This window comes from Hesperophylax consimilis, chromosome 18 (genome assembly GCF_061612785.1).
Source record: "Hesperophylax consimilis isolate HC1 chromosome 18, BYU_Hcon_1.0, whole genome shotgun sequence".
NCBI lineage: Eukaryota > Metazoa > Arthropoda > Insecta > Trichoptera > Limnephilidae > Hesperophylax > Hesperophylax consimilis.
Genome location: NC_142853.1, coordinates 12,856,536 through 12,876,643, shown reverse-complemented (window position 1 = coordinate 12,876,643; position 20,108 = coordinate 12,856,536). Strand labels below are relative to the sequence as shown.

Below are 20,108 nucleotides of genomic sequence, written 5' to 3'. Positions count from 1 at the left end.
GTAATAGTTCGGTGAAATTACGCGATTTGAAATTCACAGATGTTATTATTGGAACCGCTTACTCTAAGGTCACTAGATCTAGGTTTTAGTAATCGTCTAATCGAACTTTCTAGGTCAAATCGAGCCGAAACTATGGTCGCTATTTTCGCGTAACAGGCCCGCTCATCTGGAAAAGATTTTCTTCAGCTCTTACTAATCTCCAGAATTTGGCTGAATTTAAAGGACTTTATCAACAAAATTATATAAAAAATCTTACTTCTTTTTGATATTTTATAATAAGCCATATTCTAAAACTTCCGGTAATTGTTTTATTTGGTTGTCTCCTTATACCTTTTAAAATGTCTGCTCAGAAGATTCTCATTTCTGAGCACAAACTGCCTCCTGTTTTATAATATGTTTTAAGTCTTAATATTATTGTTTTGTTCTGTCCTGCTGTTATTGTTATTATAAGTTTTGGCATCACTTTGTATAAACAGTTTATTTAGTGTTATAATATTAAATCTGTTTTGGGTAAGGTACACTGTACGAATAATTTTAAGAACATGACCACTAATACTAAATTACCGTTAAGTTTGTTATAGTTAAGCGCACTTGAAGTGAAAAGGCACTAAACTGCGCTATATAAATACCATGTTATTATTATTACTAATTGTATTACGAAATATATTGTGAAACGGTTCTAGTAGGCTTACTGATATTGTTTCTTAGGCTTTAAAGGTTTTTACACATTAACATGTATTACGAAATGTATGATTCAATCAAAGACCTAAGCTATAGATAGCAAAAATAGTAATTCTGGACACTTAAATGTACTTTACTAAGGTCTACCAAATTTTATTTCTATTTTTAATTCGCTGAACATTTACTTAATAAGTTTCGTACATTCAGACTGCAAAACGTATTAGAGCTGCTCCCAACTTGCAAGTAGGTAAGTTAATAATTGAAGGCCCAAATATAATATTACAGTCACAATATTGTTAAACGATTTAATCATTTCAATAAATAGGTTAGTCGTGCAAAAAGTTTACATTTAAATGTCTTTTTATTTAAAACCAGTGAGCTGTTGTGCGTTCATAATTTATCATTTTTTAATTCTGGTAAAACCCGCTTAAAAAAACTTTACATAAATTAATTGTTTTGTATAAAATGAAAACATTTATTTTTCACTACATATATAGCGTATCGTAAACCTCCATAAAATATTTATGATGTGTACATTTTTAGTAATTTTCTAATGTACCTAAGTTACTTGTAATGAATGTATTAAATTAATTGTTATACATGTATTACATTGCTTGTAATAAATGTATTACATTACTTGTAATAAATTTATTAGATTTATTGTAATAAATACTATTACCAAAAGATACTGAATAGTAATTTTCGTGTGTAGATATTACTTGTAATAAATATATTAACAAGAGATACTGAATACGTACATTAATTGTAATAAATTTATTAACAAGGGATACTGAATACGTACATTAGTTGTAATAAATGTATAAACAAGAGATACTGAATACGTAAAATTAATTATTATTGGTGATGAAAAATAGTTTGATTTTAGATCTTCTTCGATGAACAAAATATGTACCTACAGTGAGATTAACGTTTTGACAGCGGTTTATTAAGATCCCAGCTTATATTGTCCGCGTATATTTTTAATATGTCGTTTTATGGTTTGAAATTTAATGATTCTAGGTATAAAATGATACGACGTGAAAGATAAAATGAATACTTGAACATATTTTTCCAGACTAAACCGGCGTTTAAAATATAACCCATGACGCGTTCAACACCCCGAAATGTTTAGGGCTGTTTTATCTGTCATCCAGACGACATTCTTTTAAAAATACATTTAACCAAGTTACGACATTTTTAGTCTTTCACCAGCACAGAATAGCTGAGTTATGTTTTGAAGTATGCTACACCCTATAATGATTAATGAAGTGTGTCATCATCATCCTGAAAGACGAAATTGCAAAAGTTATTTTTTTCATTTGCAGGATATTATATTACACCTACTTACTTTAATGCAATGAAATAAATGTTATTTAGAGTTTGTTAATCATAGTTTATTAATCATAAGTTTATTTCTAATTGGATTATGTGGTATGGACGTTTGTCATTCGGAATTTATGCAAAAATAGGAACCTATGCATGTTAAAAAATATATCTAAAACTGAATAATCTATTAACCTTTTCGTTATTTTACCTTTATTTGCCTTAAGTATTGGTGTAACGTAGAGTAATGATTTTCTTATATTGTTCATGTTTGTTCAAAAAATGTTTTATAGGATAACACTTGTCACTTCAACGATTAAAAAAATAGAAGACCAAAATTCTGAATTTGCAAGAGAAGCATTTTTTTCTGGAAATCGGTGAAGGAAAAATATTTGGCAAAATTTTTGATCGGGCACATCTTCCCAGTTCTTTCAGATTTGTTAGATTGGGATAGGAAACATGGTATCTAAGATAATAAAAATTCAATTGCACGTTTTCCGATACTGTATCCATCCATATATCAATGACATCCGAGGAGCTCAGTTTCTTTATTTTTCCTATTTCAATTTTTCTAGCATCATCACTAACGGTACCTTTCTACATAAATGTCAGTCCAATGATTGTATATTGTCCCCGGAATAGAAAATAACTTGGACACTGTCATACCCAAACAATGCGAGAAGAGTTGCTTTCAGGTTTCTTCTATGAGAAAACATATATTTCGCATTTACTTAGCTTGGGAAAGTGAAAAATATAGCCGCTGGGGAAATATGCAAAATGTATGGACCATACACCTAATATGGACACGTCTTATTAACATGGGAATATACTTGACTCGATAAGACAGTCATATACAATGGAGATGTCTATACGTAGAATGTCATTCCGTTATAATTTGTTTCGTAATATGAAATTGTAATATTTTGTGATAGTTATGATATTTTTGATGTGTTTTGTAAGTAGCTCAAAGAATTTAGGAAAGTTTAAATACCACTGTTATTGATAAACTCATGATAATTTCAATAGATTACAAAAATCATTTCTATTGTTGTATTAACATTATTCAAAAGACAGTTTTTAGTACACGTACGTTCAGAAAACGTTGAAACTTTTATCGATTTAAAATATACCGTAATGGCAGTAAATATTTATTTTTAAATATTGAAGACAATATTAGTGATTTCTAAACGAAAATCTGAAACAGAAAAATCAGAAAAGGAAACGGTCACATCTGGGACTCGAATATATTGAAATTCAATATTTAAATATTACAATTTGAGGTTTTACTCAATAAAGTTATTCCGAAAAATAAATATTTATTTTTAACATCAGTTTCCTTGTTTTTATGAATATTAAATTTTTGAACAACATACTTATATTAAATTTATATTGTTTCAGACAAAATCCAGCCAACTCTCCGTCAATAAGGTAATTTATGGTTAAATTGTTCATATTCATTTTTGAATAACATACATAAACAAATAAGCAATAATTAGTCGCCTTAAATATCAATACAAATTGAATATATCTCGCGAGTAAAAATTAATGCCGCCAACGGGATTTGAATCCGTACCTTCTGATGTCCGGTCAAGTGCTCTGGACCACTGAGCTATGTCGTCTTATTTCAAACAAGCCAAATAATTCAATATGTACTAGTACTTCAATCAACAATTAATGCTTATTATGTTATATTTTTTAAAACCTTATCTTATAAACATTAGTTATTTATATTTTTTTTATACCCTCTAAACTGCCACATATTATACATAAAGATATCAGCCAATAAAAATTTCCATTGTGAAAATTAAGATAGTGTTGGTAAATTTTATTAGAAGTTTGATACAGTTAAATATGATCGAAGGAAATGGGGTCCCATTGGATCAATTAATAGAGCAGCGTTCAAGGCAAAAATCCTGAGTTCAAATCCTAGATGCAACCTAACTTTTTCTGTTTCAAATTTTCGTTTAAAAATCGCTAGTATTGTCTTCAATAAATGAATTATTTCCAGCCTAAATAACCTAGATACTGAACTTTTTAAGAGTTTTGAACATTTAAAAATAATAATCTGAATTGATGGACTTAATTTTTTTAGGTTGTAGGGAATTTAACGTTATTTTAAGAAATATTATACTTTAAAATTGTGATTTTTCTCATTGTTTTCTAAATTAATGTAATAAAATACAAAGCTAAATATTTAAACTTTCTTGCTGTGTTTGTTTATTTGGTTTGTATTCAGAAAAACAGAATGCCATAAAACCCTGCTTCATTTATCTGAATGACTCAGAGCATACTAAACTAAACGCATTTCATTTATTGACGCTATCGAAACAGCTCATTTTAACAGCATCAAAGCACGAAGCGCATCCAACTTAATTAATACATTCCGTCTAGGAATCGAACGGGTGCACCCCTTTAGGATTTTAAAATATTGCACCCCACTTCACCACCATTATTCCGGCTCACTCACCCCTGAAATATCCCCCGGGACATCCCCCTGGGATCTCCAGGTAGCGGTGGGGTAGGAAACTACCCCTATGCTGAGAGAGCGTAGTCAACCAGTTTTAGTGGTCAATTTTAAGATTTTCATGGAATATGGCATCTTTAATAGTATTTTTTTAGATGGTATTTACTACAACATATAAATAATTGCGTAGCAAATATTACACGACGCGTAAGGTCAAAATAGTTAAACTACTACTTAGGCCTTAATCCGCGGCTTATACGGCTGGCTTAACTGTACCAATGTTGAACTGGCACTTATACGTAAGATATTATTTTAATAATAATTGATATAATAGCGTCACGGAAAGTGATTTTTTTTCAGTCTGGAATTTCAATGTGATATTTAGCCATATCTACTTACTGTTGAAACCAATCGCTAACATAACTGTTAGGCGAAGTTACTAATATTGTGTGGACCCTGGAAATACTATAGAATATTAATAATACGTCTATCTCAAGTTAAATATTGGCATTATTTACTTGTATTCGCTGGCAACTCAAAGTCGTAGGTACTAATGTAGAGTGACATAATCATGCATAAAATCCGTTTGAAAGTAAACCAAGCCTCACAACGCGTGCTGCCAGTGTGTCAGAAATTGGAGGTATTGTAATAGGCAATTGTATTTGGTAAAATATACTTTAACCACGTATCATTTAATATACCTTATCACTTGTATCATAATGTACTGTATTTGTATAAATAAACAAATATCAAAACATAATTACCACGATTAATCGAGCATTGTTATCAATGAAATGGTATATGAAATGGCATATGAAATAAAAGTTATGAGCTGTAATCTATTTTTTGTCGAAAATTCTTAGCTTTTTTCCCAATAAAAAAATTCTAAGCATTTTTCCTATAAAAAAAAATTCTTCTAAGTATTTTTTTATGTATTTTGTATCGACTTATTTCCTATTTATCCGTGTAACACTAATTTAAATTATTTGAAATCCCTTTAAATTTTCCAATAAATATATTTTAAAATAAAATATCACTTCTATTTCTTATACCTAATACTGACAAGGTTTTGCTTCAAACCGTTGCTTCATCAGGGCAGTATTACAGGTTTTTATATCTGCACCTCATATTCATCTGTAAGAAGTAGGTCGGATTCAGGCGAATTCTCCAATTAATGTTTTCTAGTGTTTTAGTAATGCATCTGTATTTTCTCCGTAAATAAAATTAAAAAAACAGAATATTTTCTTCATATAAAAAATACGTAAAAGGTTGTTAAGGTCTCCCCTAACTGATCATTTACGTTCACTAGGGGTCGGTCACGGTTCGCAACCCTATCACAATCACACGACGCAAACACATCAATATGTACCCGGCTGCAAAAAAACACCCGAACACATTATTTACACTTCATATTACTGTTTTACATCGACTAACGAAGGTTTTCGAATATGCATGGGTGTTAAATACATAATGTTCTAACTGAATATGCAAACACAACTAGATTAACACCTCTTAGCATTTCACGGAAATATAGCTCTGAGTACGGAAACATGCAACTAACAAATTGATAGTAATATTTACTCTTTGTCAAAAGCAAAAACCTAACGTCGAGTTCCAATTATCAAAACCACTGCTATTGCATCATAAATTTTGTGTAGGATGTTGCCAGGCTCCAGAAAGTAAGAGAGGGAATTGGTTGAAGAAATATAATGGTTAAAAAATATTTACCTACTGGTTTTTAGATTTTGTGTATTTTACATAATTATGCGCCTATAGATATAACGATTTTAGGTAACGTTTCAATCCTGAGCTGTTACGGGAGAGGCTGGAACCTTGACCTTTGAAACCATTTTGGAACGTTGTGCAAATATATCCTTTAGCCTGCTAATTTATTTGCCTTCGCGAGGCTTTGTAATTACGACTTCTAGGTCCAGAACCAAGGTATATATCGATGTGCCTTTACATGGATACAGATATTATATTTTGGTATTACCCTATACCTTTACCAAATTTTCATATGTAATACTTATGAAAATAAAGCGTCTGTTATTTATAATTTTTTCATTTTATTTTACATAGAAGCAAACAGTGCATGATTTACAGATATGAAACAATATACAGGAATAAGATATTTCATGTTGGGTAACTATGATATTTTTCCATGTAATGACGTGTCTAGTTTATAGGTGTATGTGTGTGTGTGTGTGACGTGTGTAATGTAAGGGTGAGTGTTTGTGTGTGTGTGTGTCTGTATGTATGCGCATTGAATAGTTTAAATTATTGACATGATGCCACGTTTGAATTTGGGCAGTGAATCTGAAAAATTGTCAATGTTAGAGTTAAGACAAACATTATTTAGAGTTATAATTGAACAATGTGATGAACAAGTCTTGTCGGACCTTTTATTTATAAAAAATATAATTTTCTCGGCGGCAACCTGTTTCACCTCAGCGTAATATTATTTTTTTTTTTTGTATTAGGCAATTCACCCTAAAAAGAGTGCTATACAAACAATTACATTGCACAAATCGAAAACTTGTTTGTGATATCAATAATAAAATCAGAAAATTTTATTAAAGTTCAAATACCTTTAAATTTAAACTATAAAGCCATTATTTTTCTATTTTATAAAATTAATAATTATTTCAATCCTATTAAAATGTTGGTAAAAAACTAAACATAAGCGTGTTTTCATTAAATTTAGATATAAGGCCTTTTAAAAGCATTTCGTAGCGATTTTCCATAAAAGAAACATTTGAATAGCTTTGATTTTTTTTTAAATGATAAGAACATATTCATTGTCGATATACGCGTTTCTCTAAAATTCAAAGCAAAGCTTAACCTACCTTGAGTTATGATTAAAAAAAATGTGCTTCTCAGTTTCAAAAAAATTCTCTTGTTATTTTCACGGTCGGGCAAATTAATTAATTACAAAGTAAAGAAGTGAGGCGTTCTATTATAATGACGTAGGTTCGGACACGTGTTTGGAGTTATCAAATGCAAATTATACGACGGGCCAAAATATAATAATGTGCTTCAAGCAGCGGTTTGTTTTCGGTTGTGTTTTGGATTAGGATAGGACATGTTTATATTTAGGGGATATTTTATAAGGGATTCAATTTTTATATCACACGGAGATTATAATACAAGATAATATTGGTAAAATATTTTTAAGTTTATGGTCCAAATTTTAAAATTATTCCAAACTAGCGCAGATCCGTAAAAAAATCACGAATAGAGGAGCCACGCGATCTCGTTGAAACGCTTTCCTCTATGATCACGCATGGATCAAATTCGGTAGTTTCCGGTCGTTTGGCGTTAGAGCGTCGGAGATCTAAAAATTATGCATCTTTTTTACAATTATTTTACTTATTCTTTTGCATTGTGTCTTAAGTCCAACCGTGTGCTTTAACATTGACATCCCTACAGTAATTTTTTGCTCTTTATAACATGTACAGTGTTTTACATCAAGTACAATTTTACAATAATTAATAATCCTTCGATAACTCTGTAAGACCATTTCATTTTGAAGATACTTCTTATTCCTAGGTATATTCACATTTTAAAGATCTCTATCTGTGTTGCAAATACTTTGTTTAGAAGTGTCTAAACCAACAAATTAGAGAAAGCAACACATTTTATAAATTTTAAATTTAGATTTATGTCTCTGTTGTAGAAGAGTAATATTCAATTCATATTTGACTGATCGTAGCGAAATCCTGTATTAACTCGACCGTTTTGAATTTCATCTGTCTGTAATTTTTTTTGTTCAGTTTATTTTTTAAGATGGTGGCCGCTTTAATAGTCAAGTAAAATATCGTTTTTCAAATGTGAAGTTGTGGTGTATATTTGGACTTTATTATATGCATTTTTTCAATATTACTTTACTTACCTTCCCAAAGAAAGTTTGAAAAAAGAATTGTCATTGCATTAGTAACGTTTCTTTAAATGAATTGAATAAGTCCTTTTTTGGTATTTAAAAAAAAAATAATTAAGTAGGCAGATATTTAAGTACCTACTTACAAATTTAGTATTTCGGAGGAAATTTTTGTGTTGATTCAAAATTACGTAAAATTAGAAACAAACTTTTTGGACGTGAGATTTACTGTACACAGGACTATTTGTTTATTATTATTTAAGATTTTTAAAAGTAAGGTATTCACTTGGTATTTTGAGACTTATTGTTAGAAATCATAAACCATATTTACCGTAGAGATTACAAAAAGCTCTCCTACTCCACGGTCAGCAAACCTTTCCTGTTGTTTTGCAATCATATTTGAATATTTACAAAACGATACACCGTTTTAATTAACAAAGCTCTGATCGCACGTTCCCCCTCACAAAGAAGACACATAAAACACTCTCATCCCTAAATAACGACCCCGTTTCCTGAACAAACCTGCGTAAATTTTATTAAATGAACATAATCCTTTCATTGTTTTGAAAGGGGGTACGCGCCACCCTACCTTAACAAACGTATCCACGTGCGCGGAGATGATTTGAAAACAGGCCACCCTTTCAAACACCCCAAAGAACGTCCATATTATTATGTGTTCTTGAGTCTAGTGACATAAGTCAAATATTTAAAAAAAAATATGATCATCATCTGTTCTGTTATCTTGTTGTGTTTTCATGAGAATTGGAAAAAACATACTACTAACATACTTCTTTTGATTGCACCGTGTGCGCTAGATCCCATTTCCACTACAATTCTTACAACGTTACTGGTTGTTATTTTTTAAATTAAACGTTTTTTTAATAAAAGATTTCAAGATATTCAAGATTTTCAATTGTAAAATTCGCCATTTTCGTAGCAGTTGCGGGATAAATAAGTAATGTGGCGTACAGAGCAAAAAAACCAAAATGCATCGCAAACCACGACAAAAAAACTTAACTCATTTCTTACGTGAACCCACAGTAACTTGATATAAATAAACGTAATACTTATGTTTAAAATCCTCCTAAATTACGTCACATAAAGTTCGTGTTTATGGAATTTAAATGACTTATCTCACTCTATACTGAGCCCTCAAAAAACACGATAGGTTCAAATAATTGAAACAGTAGAGTGGGTTCAGTTGCAATAAGTGCATTATCAAGGGCATGGAAATATGCAAATTTATTTCGTCCCTTGGTTACAGAGGCCTTAAAGGTAATAGGATTTTATTAAAATAATTCCTGTTTCGCCAATGCGTTTGATATGATTTTGATTGTACAAAGGTAATGAATTACGCATATTAATTGGAACTGTCATTGAAATAACTAATTACTGAATAATTTTCCCGTTTGCATTATCTCGTGCGTTAACTATTTGGTTTAATAACTCTTTAATTTACACCGGTCTAATTATACGATGAAATAATATAATTTGTTCTCCATTTAATGATCGAATTGTTACTGGCCCGACGGGAATGTCACTATTATTCAAATGTGTTTTAATTTGCTTCAAATTTACGGTCGTTGAGTTAAAATAATGAAATAAAGCGTTTTGGAAATTAAATTATTAATTAATTATGGACGTTAAATAGTCATTTCTAGGGGACCAACCATTTTGATTTAAGATTTTTTTCTTCTCTATACCCTATATTTAATAAAACACGATAGTTCAGTTCCTTACTTGTATGTTAATAAAACTAATTAATAACTAAAACACTAATTGTTCCGTAACGCCGATTGCTTTTGACAGGCTGTGTAATGACCAATCATATCGTCAGAATTTAAACTGTATAGTTTAAGTTCGCACAAGTCAGCTAAAACGACGGATAGCCGTGAGCCAAGCCAGTTGCACAAAAACGGTTCGTCCTGTCAACTCTCGATCGCCGGTTGTCTAATCGGAATAATCATAAGACGTATTTTTATCGCAATTTAATCTAAAATAACGAGTGCTAACAACCACGCTAAACGTCCCAGTGCTGACAGATGATGCTCACTATGCAGATTTCACCATCTCCTCCCGGTAAGTTGATTGTGAATTAACGTTATGTATTGTGTTTTTGCATCGCCTGTCACAAGCCATATAATTCATTTATACTTTATCTGTGTGGAATAGCCCTTTAAAGTGCGGCTATTCCAACCCCTGTTCGTTCTTCGAACACTAATAAAGAATGATTTATTTAAAAAAAATTGTAATTTTTTCCATTTATTTAATTTTTTTACGTTACCGGTTTTAGCATATTATAACCAACTTCAGACTGGTCCTAAGATTTTCTAAACTATTGTTCATAAAGACAAAATTTAATTTTAACAGGGATGGTATACAATTATTTCATTTCAATTATATGGATTGAAATTAAATCATTGTATACCACCCCTACTAACTACCGCCATCAAATTTATTGAATATAAACCATACTTGAAGCAATACATGTGCCAGTCTGAATATATATAAAGCTATAATAAACTGAAACCGGTAACGATCATCAAATAAAAATAGTGGAATAAATTTAAAATTGTTTTAAAATATCTTTATAATGGGATTCAACTACAAATGTTCAGTGTTTCTTCGATTATTCTGACGCTTGACATGGCCCGACTCTATTATTTGATTTTCTTGATCGTGCCACGTCTTGCTCGGGCATCGGGCAATTTTTGCTACCATTTGCATTTGCGTAATATATTCTCCTTACACTCCTTTCTTCGCTCATTCACTCTACATGCCCAAACCATCTAAATCCGTCTTATCATCATCATCTTAATTATCATCCATCAATTCTCCATAACGTCTTCATTCACCAGAAAAAAAGGTATTCGAGATTGCTGGTCACCCTTAATACGTAATGTTTTTTATAAAACCTTTGGATTCACCATAATTTCTATAAAAGCCAACTATCAGCATTTGAGAAATTTTTATTTTAACCATTCTATTTTCTAAATAAGTCAAATGAAATTTACTTTCATTGTATGAGGACGTTGTATTTTGCTTTTGTCAGAAGTATACTGGAATACACCTCATACTTCGACATATGACAGGTCTTATACAAGCCTAGTATAAATTAACTCAACTATTGTTACACTGGTTGTTACGTAATAAAGTCACCCTACATAAAAAGGATGCTCACTTTAACCCCACTTTCCCCATGCAAACGGTCGCGGCGTACGTGACGGACCACCCACAGTGTCCACGGTTCTAGACTCATCGCTACCCGCCGCACCAGCAGTCTTATTTTGACCCCGGTCACCTCAACAGCGTAGCCGCTCGCGGAGCAAATTCTGCAACGCTCGCAATGTTTGCCGCGCAAATTATGCATTATTAGAAACAGACGTGATCTTGTTCTAGTTTATAATTAATATCACGCGCAGCCAAGTCACAAAACATGTGCCGACATCACCACTCCAGCTTCACCGTCGGAGCCTTGCTTCCGGTAAATTCCAAGTGTGACGCAATAACGATTGACCGTTGCGTACTCCGGAGACGCAGAACATCTACAGCTCGACCCATCATCAGAACCTGGAAACCCGTAAGCTTCCAGTACACCTCTTTCTTGTGTTCAAATCATTAATACATGTGAAATCCTCGTTTCATCCGGTCGTCACAGAGAGAGAAGAGAGTAGAGATCCAATTTAATCCTGTGTTTCTTTAGAAGATGATTAATATACCTTGTGCCTCTTACTCATGTGTTATTATTGTGATGGCCTTTCCAACCTCCTGACCGATGGACGAGCTGATGAATGAAGAAGTCCTCACCCCTGATAGTATCCGAGTCTCGTCTGCTTACCCTTTCACTGAGCTTGCCAACTTAACGCATAGCACTGGCTTCAACGTGGGTATTCTTTCAGTTATTTTATTTTTTATTTTATTTTATTTATTTGGTAAAATCAACAGATTATTTACATATATAAGAATAAACTAAATAATAAAGATAAAATCCAATAACAGATTTTCACTTAAAATTATAATAATAATAAAAAATATTAAAACAAGAAACTAAGGGTTCTGTACCCGTGGCCTGAGAAATTTACAAAAAATACAAAATTGTAAATAATAAATAAAAAATAATAACAGATCTAGGAACACAAATAAATTAAAATTTAAAGTTAACTGATATACTAATATACTAATAACCAGCTAAATTTCAAAAATTTAAATTTAACTGATATACTAATAACCAACTAAAATTCAAAACAAAATGTATTGTAAAATTTCAACACAGCAGCAATCAATAAAAGCACTACACAATAACAATATAATAAATGTATACCTACAACTAAATTGAACACATGAGTATAAATTGGAAGGTAAGTAACTGGAAAGGATTCAAAGCAATAACATGATAACTTCAAGTAGAATATTTAAAATTATTTAATGTTAGTTATTACATATCTTTTAAAGGTTCCTAAATTACTTGAGAATATGTCCATATCATTAAAATTCTTATTAAATATACTACAGGCTCTGTATATAAACGCATTTTGTCTTATATTAGTAGAACATTTATGGAGATGAAAAAGTGATTTTTCTCTAGTTCTAACGCTCGGGACTCTAAAATTAATTTCAGACAGAAGGGGAGAACAATCAATAAAGCCATTGATAATTTTATGGAGATATATTATATCTGCGGAGTCTCTTCTAGTTTTTAATGGCTTAAGTCCATAAAGGTTCATCGAGCTGTTTACGTCAAGGTTTGAATTTAGTTTGAAATTTAAATGATGGACAAATTTTCTTTGGATGGCTTCAATGCGATTTATGTAAATTTTATATTGAGGATTCCATATGGGAGAAGCGAATTCAAGATGACTGCGAACATAAGAAAAATACAATATTTTAAGTGTTATGATATTATTAAATTCTTTTCCAATACGGAATAAGAATCCTAGCATTCTAAGGGCTTTCTTAACAATCATATCAATATGAGCCTCAAATGTAAGTTTACTGTCAAGTATAACACCTAGATCACGAATTTGTGTAACTTTTTTGAGTAGTTGGCCAGCTATATGATAATTATGGTCAAACTTAATTTTATTTCTAGTGAAGGTAATTACATAACATTTAGAAGTGTTCATGTTGAGACGATTGCGGATACAATAATCATTAAGCCTATACAGATCTTCTTGTAGTTTAAAGCAGTCAATTATAGAATTAATAGGCAGGAATATTTTCATATCATCAGCGAAAAGTAGAACATTTGCATAATTAAAGCATTTTATAATGTCGTTGATGAAAATTGTAAACAGTAACGGTCCCAGGTGAGATCCTTGGGGCACACCTGAGGGTATATTTACAATATCAGAGATGAAGCCATTTATTGTTACTCCCTGAGTGCGCCCATTAAGATAGGAGACTAACCATCTATATAAATCCCCATGAATTCCCAAAGCTAGTAATTTGGACAAAAGAAGACTGTGGTCAATTTTATCAAACGCTTTTGAGAAGTCTGTATAGATTACGTCAACTTGGATTTGATCATCCATTGATTTAGTAATATTTTCAATGAAAATGGCAAGATTAGATACAACCGATCTTTTTTTCATAAAGCCATGTTGGTTCACGAGTATTACAGACTCGATGCAGTTATATAGTTGTTCATGAACAATTTTTTCAAAAATTTTACTAAAGATTGGTAATTTAGATATCGGTCGATAGTTCTGGACATCATTTTTAGCCCCAGACTTAAAAACAGGTGTGATGAGAGCACTCTTCCAACGATCAGGAAAGATACCTTCTTTCAATGAGGATTGAAAGAGCAATAATAGGGGCTTCGAGATTACCTTGCTACACATTTTGATAAAGAAAGCCGGAATTTTATCACTACCCGCACCCAGTGAGCTAGAAATAGTATCGATTATTTTTTCTATTTTTTGTTTTGAAACTGATACCGAGGAGATATTAACTTGATTGTCAAAATGATAGTTGGTAGAGCGTACATCGGAAATAGTGTTGTAATTAAAGGTGGAGACGAAATGCTGTGAGAACAGGTTACATATTGCGAAAGGATTTTCAGCAGTCACTTCGCCCAGTTTCATAACATGAGGCAAACCAGAATTATTTCTTTTTCCTTTAACATAAGACCAAAAGTTTTTAGGGTCACGAGATATATTAAGTTCAGCGTTTGTTATAAATTGTTTAAGACATTCTCTAGACAATTTCTTTTGCCTTGATCGAAGGATACAGAATTCATGGTAGTCTAAAGGATTGGACCACCTTTTCCACATTTTAAACACTATATATTTTTCCTTAGTCAGTTTTATTAGGGCTGGACTAAACCAATAGGGATAAGAATTATTAATATGAACTTCCTTTGATGGGACGTTTAATCGAATGATTTCATATAAAATTGTATAAAAGCGGTCAATAGCAGTATTGGTTGATAGGTTTAAAAATTCTGCATCCCAATCAATACTACTAAGGACGTTATTTATTGTTTCATAGTTAGCTTTTCTAAAAAGATTGATTATTCGTTTGTTGTCCACCATAGGAGTTTCCAGAGATATGTTAATGTCAACAATAATGCTTTTATGATGTTTACATTCAGGGATGAGATACTGGTCAGTATTTGATACAATTACAGGGATCGAGCTAAAAACAAGGTCTAGGTATGTATGATTATTATTTGGAAAGGTGCAGTACTGTGATAGATCAGTAAATGAAAGGGTGTCAGATAGTTTGGAAATAATTTCAGATTTAAAGCCATTCGTAATTTGCATACTATTACCATTACTTAAAGACCAGTTAATTTGAGGTAAGTTGAAATCACCCGATATGACAAAATGATCATCGTGATGTAGTCCTCGAAGTTCACATAATTTATCCATGAATTCATTTATATTTTGTGAGTGATTGACTCCTGGAGGTATGTAAACACAGCATAAATGAATTTTTATGAAATTATTAATCGTAACAGTCACCCAGATGTCTTCAGCATTCGTGTTAAAATCCTTACGTTCATGAGCTATGAGGTGCTTCTTCAACGCAATCATTACTCCACCTCCTCTTTTTTGCTCATTGCGATCACGCCTAAATACCAGGTAACGGTTGTCAAATAGCTCTTCGCTAGCAATACTGTCTACAAGCCAAGTTTCAGTTATCATAATAATATCATAGTTGTTATTGGTAACATTAAAATAAAATCTATCAGTCTTAGAACGCAGTCCAGTCACATTTTGATAATATACATTCAACATTTTAGTACATTTAGTTGATAAAATATATAAAATATAAGACTGATAAAATAGTTGTAAGCATGTTCTAGTAAATTATAAATATTAGAGTGGTGTTGTAGTAACGCAAGCAGAGTAATTGTAGGATAATTTGGATTAAAGTTGGTAGTATTAAAAGAGTTAGTTGTTAATATTATACAAATAAAGAAAAACCAGTACAAAGGATGATATTTTAAAGTAGGAAAAAAGATAAGGTAGATAGGAAAAATAAATTGATAATAGCTTATAGTCACACGAGACGATGCTAAATCTAAGAAGATTATCAGCAAAAAACCTGAGTCACGTCAGATTCCAATGTCACCTGAATAATGGGACTAGTTTCATTTTTGCGTATAAATATTTTTCCGTATTTGATCCATCTGAATTTAAAGTTTTTATCCTTGCTTAAGTCTCTCACTGTCTTGAAGAGCGCACGGGTTGCAGCAGTCAGATGCTCGTTGACATAAATTTTGGAGTCCCCGGGAAGCTTCAAATCACTTGAGTTGAGACTGCCTTTCTTCCTTATAGCAGCAAGAAAGTTATCTCTACTGCGGCTGGCTGTGAACTTTACTACAATTGGACGAGTAAATTTAGGATTTTCTCTGGGTAATTCCTTGACCCTTGTACGAGAGATTCCATCAATATCATTTGGGAGAACATCAACACCTGCCTTGGCTCCTAGCAATTTTATGATATCTATTAAATTTTCATTTCTTTTTTCCGGTATGCCAATAATTTCCACGTTATTTTTTAATGAGGTTTGCTCAAGACGGTTTAATTTGGACAATACCAGATTATAATTAGTTTGAAGTTCATTGTTTTTGACTTCGAGGTTATTAATTTTGGAGTGACACTCTCTTAGCGCATCATTCATTGTTTTTAATTGCATAAACACTTTATTAATTTCTTCTTTAATTTCGTCCTTAAACAAAATTAGTAAATTACCAAAGTCTGGCTCTGAACCAGCCTCAGCAGCGGGGCTCTCTACGGCAACATTACGTTTTGACTTAGTACCCGCTTTAGTAGGTAGAACAGACATTATGAATAGGTACTGAACTGTCAAGGTTATGAAACAATGAATTGTAGCACTCTGTAGAGTCAACGAAATCACACGATCACTTACGATGTACAATATACAAGTAGAATAATTAATTACGCAACAACTTTTTGTGGAATTGATCACTTTTATAAGCCCAAATAAACATTAAATTAACAACGATTTTACAGTCGACCACTTGGTTCAAGAGTATTGTTAAGATGGAATCATCAGTTCATTAATCGTCCATTGGGAGGTCAAATTGGAAATAACTTTGTACTCTTTCACTGTGTTTTCATGTCTTGTTTTGTAATAACCATTGAATGCTTTGTTTTCTCCCAATAAATCATAGCTGTTCTACAAACCATCGCGTTAAATCTAAAATAAAAGTGTCACATTAAAACTGTTCTGTGTTAAATTATAACTTTTACGAATCGTCACTCGACAATAATTCAAGTACCGGTATTCTATCACAAAGTGCGCAATCATTGTTTACTTCTTTTCGGACATCTTAAACACCACATAGTGAACCAAAACCATAAAGGTTTACTTTCCAAGTCACAAATCAAGGACTTTGAAATTTTTTCGAAAATTTTCTTCACAAGTCAAGGACTTTGAAAATTTTTTCGGAAATTTTTTTCAAAAACGCACATCTCAGGGACTTTTCCATCAAAAATACAAGGAAACCCCTGGCCGTTTTTTTCACAAATCAAGGACTTTGAAATTTTTTCGAAAATTTTCTTCACAAATCAAGGACTTTGAAAAATTTTTCGGAATTTTTTTTCAAAAAAACACATCTCAGGGACTTTTCCATCAAAAATACAAGGAAACCCCTGGCCGTTTTTTTCACAAATCAAGAACTTTGAAATTTTTTTCGGAAATTTTTTTTTTTTACAAAAACGCACATCTCAGGAATTTTTTTCATTAAAAATGCAAAGAAACCCCTGGCCGTTTTTTCCACAAATCAAGGACTTTGAAATTTTTTCGAAAATTTTCTTCACAAATCAAGGACTTTGAAAATTTTTTCGGAATTTTTTTTCAAAAACGCACATCTCAGGGACTTTTCCATCAAAAATACAAGGAAACCCCTGGCCGTTTTTTTCACAAATCAAGGACTTTGAAATTTTTTCGAAAATTTTCTTCACAAATCAAGGACTTTGAAAAATTTTTCGGAATTTTTTTTCAAAAAAACACATCTCAGGGACTTTTCCATCAAAAATACAAGGAAACCCCTGGCCGTTTTTTTCACAAATCAAGGACTTTGAAATTTTTTTCGGAAATTTTTTTTTTTTACAAAAACGCACATCTCAGGAATTTTTTTCATTAAAAATGCAAAGAAACCCCTGGCCGTTTTTTCCACAAATCAAGGACTTTGAAATTTGATCACACACTCTGACAATTCTTTTTTCTTCTCACAAAGTCTAAATCAACTTCCAAAAAATGAATCCTCAAAACAACACCCTAGGCATAATAGCCAACATCTGCTCTCAAAGTACTCAAAGCTTAGAAAAGGAATTAAAAGACAGGAATATTTCTTCTTTTGAACAAAACCAAAAACGTCCTGATTAAATACGCAGCATATTTCAACAGGAAATACATAAAAGGGCTGCAATTTCAACCCGGCAGTATAATCTCTGACACAAGCAGATACAATTTACGCAGGAAACATGTTACCTTTAAGGAAAACGACACAGTTTGGAGACGCAACAACACACTCTCACAAGGTGCTCTGTACTTCTCTGCAAAACAGCTCCTCGCTTTGTTAAAGCAAAAGTGCTGAGAAAAATCTCAGATGTAGTATATACCCTATCGGACGCCTCTGGTAAACACATCGGCAACTACCACGTGAAAGATATTGTCAAACTAGGAAGTGTGGACACAATGGATACCACCTTCACTAGGTCACTACACACATAACTAACAAACTGCTGGCTCTACCTTTGTCCCACGAAATTTGGCCCTCGCGCAGACAAACAGCACGTCTCAACGCGTAAGTTTCATATAAAAAACTCGCATTTCGACCTCTGCAAGGTAACCTTTTTTCTAAAAACACAGAAGTGTCAACTGTGGTTTTTTTTTTGGTTTTTAAATCATTTCTCACCCATACATGTACAACTATGCTCTTTTGTATAAATCCTTTGTTATTTTTGTTTCTTTGTCACACCTCACCGTGTAATGTTTATAATTGTACTCATATTTTGTACGTATCTTCTCTGGAATTGATATCATTCCAGTCAAGAGACTTTTTCTGCTTCCCAAACAATTTATGCTCCCGGAGTCATGACCCTGGACATTAATTGTTAGTCGTCACCATTCTGGCACTTACGACACTAAATACATAACTATTTTTTGTCATAACTACCACAAAAAGTCACGTACAACATTGTTTTATAATTTTTTTTTCTCTCTCATGTTCTTCACATGTTCTTCACTTGTTCTTCACATTGTTCTTTCACATTTGTTCATCACATTTGTTCCAATGGGTTTCATCGTACATAAAACAATGGCCCTTTGCAACATACACCCAATTGAGGTGAATATTCTACCCCTGTAATTTGTAATCATAATGCGTTGTAAATTCCAGTTCGGTATCGTCATTTGATTCAAATTACACAGGTGTAACAAATAAAAGTTACAATTACCTTTGTTTAAAGTTTTTTCTAAAAAATTGAATGGCGCTCAACATTCCCATTTGCTCTAATTTGTTGTTTTTTCAGAATTTGATATTGACACGTCAATTCTGAAAAAGGTTGTTGTAAAGGAGAACAAACACCGATTTGTCCTCCTCATCAATAACAATGTATCATACATAACACCTTTCGGTCACATTGAGTATGTAAAATCTTAAGATCTCAACTTCCTGACCCCAATTTGTTATATTATGTACTATATTTTGACTTAAATAGCATTAATTTGCCTTGTCAAATACACCGAGCCAGGTCACTCATATTAAATCATCCTGTGTCTCTAGGTGCCTTTTGTATTAAATTTGTATCATAAAGTTCACAACATCCGTGTTCGTGGCAAATTTGGCAACACCAAGTGTGTTTCCCAGTTTTTGTTTGGTCATTTTAAGTAAGTAAAACCCTAGCAGGTCTTAAATAAACCACTACAAACCTTTTTGTAAGCAAATAGTTAGTAAAACCAATAGGTCTCTTCTGCTATACTGTGTGTCTTGTAAAACATCTTTAGGCATATGTCTTGTATTATTGCCAACTTAACGCATAAACCCAACCAAAGGTTATGCCATCGTCCTTTTTGATAATACCAATAGCCACTACTTGATTGTTTTTGACATTGTGTATGTACCTTTTTTCCGGTATTGAAATGGTACTTTTTTTATTATTGAACGTTGATATGTTATTTTCATGATACACGAGAATGTTACAATATCCACCATGAGACGAGAGATCGTTATAAAATCTAACACTATACATGAGAATGTTATAATATCTACCATGATACGAGAAG

At 32.1% G+C, this 20,108-nt stretch overlaps 1 protein-coding gene across 1 annotated transcript in view; it reads left to right on the top strand.

The window, feature by feature from the left end:
* The window catches only part of Sema2a (Semaphorin 2a), a 1,027,416-nt gene that overhangs the window by 378,883 nt on the left and 628,425 nt on the right, over nucleotides 1-20,108 (top strand). The window contains exon 3 of the mRNA XM_089642321.1: nucleotides 3,403-3,432. The gene's annotated coding sequence lies outside the window, so the exon portion shown is untranslated. The remainder of the gene's footprint in view (nucleotides 1-3,402; nucleotides 3,433-20,108) is intronic.